At 49.7% G+C, this 1,803-nt stretch overlaps 1 pseudogene; it reads right to left on the bottom strand.

The window, feature by feature from the left end:
- Positions 1–388: 388 nt before the first annotated feature.
- LOC102265466 (vacuolar-sorting protein SNF8-like) lies at positions 389–1,323 on the bottom strand (annotated as a pseudogene).
- Between the last annotated feature and the right edge of the window lie 480 nt (positions 1,324–1,803).

Genomic DNA, 1,803 nt, shown 5'->3' with positions numbered 1-1,803 from the left:
GCAGGGTCTCCATTGCTACCTGGGCTTTTCTCCAGTTACAATGAGCAGGGGCTACTCTTTGTTGTGGGGTGTGGCCTTCTCTTTGTGGGGGCTCCACTTGTTGGGGAGCACAGACTCAAGGCACGTGGGCTTCAATAGCTGTGACTCCCAGGTCCTAGAGCGTGGGCTCATTTGTGAGTTGCAGTGCACAGGCTTTGTTGCTCTGAAGCATGTGGGATCTTCCCAGACCAGGGATCGAACCTGTGTCTCCTCCTTTGGAAGTACAGACTCTTAACCAATAGACTGTCAGGGATGTTCTTTTTGAAAACAAAGTTGTCCAGGTTTTATTCACCACCAACTCCTCTCTCTTCTCCCTGCCCACTGCTGTGCCCACCTTGAGCATTCCCAGTCAAGGGTGGGCTTCTCTGGTCAGCTCAGCTGTACTCTCCTGGGAGTCTAGAGGTCGGAGAGGAGACCTGGCACCCAGTGGTAGGTCTCCTCTGGAGCCCAGCAGATCCAGCCAAGCCAGCCCTTCCTTCAGCAGGTGTTGCAGCACTTGCCTTGCTTGCTCCATCTCCCATTTAAGACTGGCTTTGATAGGGGCTTCAGCGGTAAAGAATTCTCCTGCCAGTGCAGGAGACATAGGTTCGATTCCTGGTCTGGGAAGATCCCACATGCTGTGGAGCAACTAAGCCCCTGTGCACCACAACTACGGAGTCTGGGAGCCGCAACAAGAGAAGCCACTGCCGTGAAGCCCACACACCACTCTGCAACTGGAGCGTGGCTCCTGCAGCAACAAAGACGAGCATAGCCGAAAACAAATAAATAATTTAAAAATAAAAGACTGACTTTGATATCACTGACATTCACAGAGCCATTTTCCCTGCCACCTGCAGCACCACAGCATGATCCGTATTTAACTCAGAGGGACAGACCGAAGGAGGTAAGTGCCGCCCCCAGGGATAACACCAAAGCCAGTGCCGAGTGCCTTCAGTGTCTTGATGGCCCCAATCAGGTCGTCTTGGCTGACATCCTGGGTGAATGTGACCTTTCCTTTTAACACCTGTTGATGTCATGTAGTCACTCCAGAGTTATCAGGTCTCCATTCTGTTGCTTCAGGGCCAGGCACACGTGAATAATCTAGACACCCAGCTTGTAATAGACGTCTCCCACGCCTAGCATCTCAGACCAAAATCCTTTCCCAGAGGCCAAAGAATCCACCCCAATAGTAGCACACGTGTCCTGGAACTGCATCTGGGACACAGGATTCTTCCAGATCCCCTGCTTGGGCTTGCTGACATATTCTTTAAGGTTGGTCTTGTACACATCCAACTGCTTGGACATCCATCTCAGCCAAGACAGTCACTCACTCCCTATACTTGGCCGTGCAAGCTTCTTGGGGATGACATCAGTTCCCACCCCACAGCAGTGCATCCCTTCCCTGGCCCATAGCCACCCCGCTGCCAGAAAACTGGATCCACCTCTACTCTGAAATTATTTCCTATTATATATTGAATGGATAAAAGTCCTAGTGTGTAGCGCAGGGAACTATACTCAATATCCTGCCATAAACCATAATGGAAATAAAAAGAAATATATATGTATATAATACACACACACACACACACACACACACAATGGAGTCAATTTTCTATACAGCAGAAATTAATACAACATTGTAAGTCAAGTATGTTGTTTTTAGTTGCTCAGTTGGATCTGACTTATGCAACCCCGTGGATTGTAGCCCACCAGGCTCCTCTGTCCATGAGATTTCCCAGGCAAGAATACTGGCATGAGTTGCTATTTCCTTCCCCAGGGGATCTC

Source organism: Bos mutus, chromosome 25 (genome assembly GCF_027580195.1).
Source record: "Bos mutus isolate GX-2022 chromosome 25, NWIPB_WYAK_1.1, whole genome shotgun sequence".
NCBI classification, from domain to species: Eukaryota; Metazoa; Chordata; class Mammalia; order Artiodactyla; family Bovidae; genus Bos; species Bos mutus.
The sequence above is the reverse complement of the archived record's forward strand: the minus strand, read 5'-3'. Positions and strand labels throughout refer to the sequence as shown.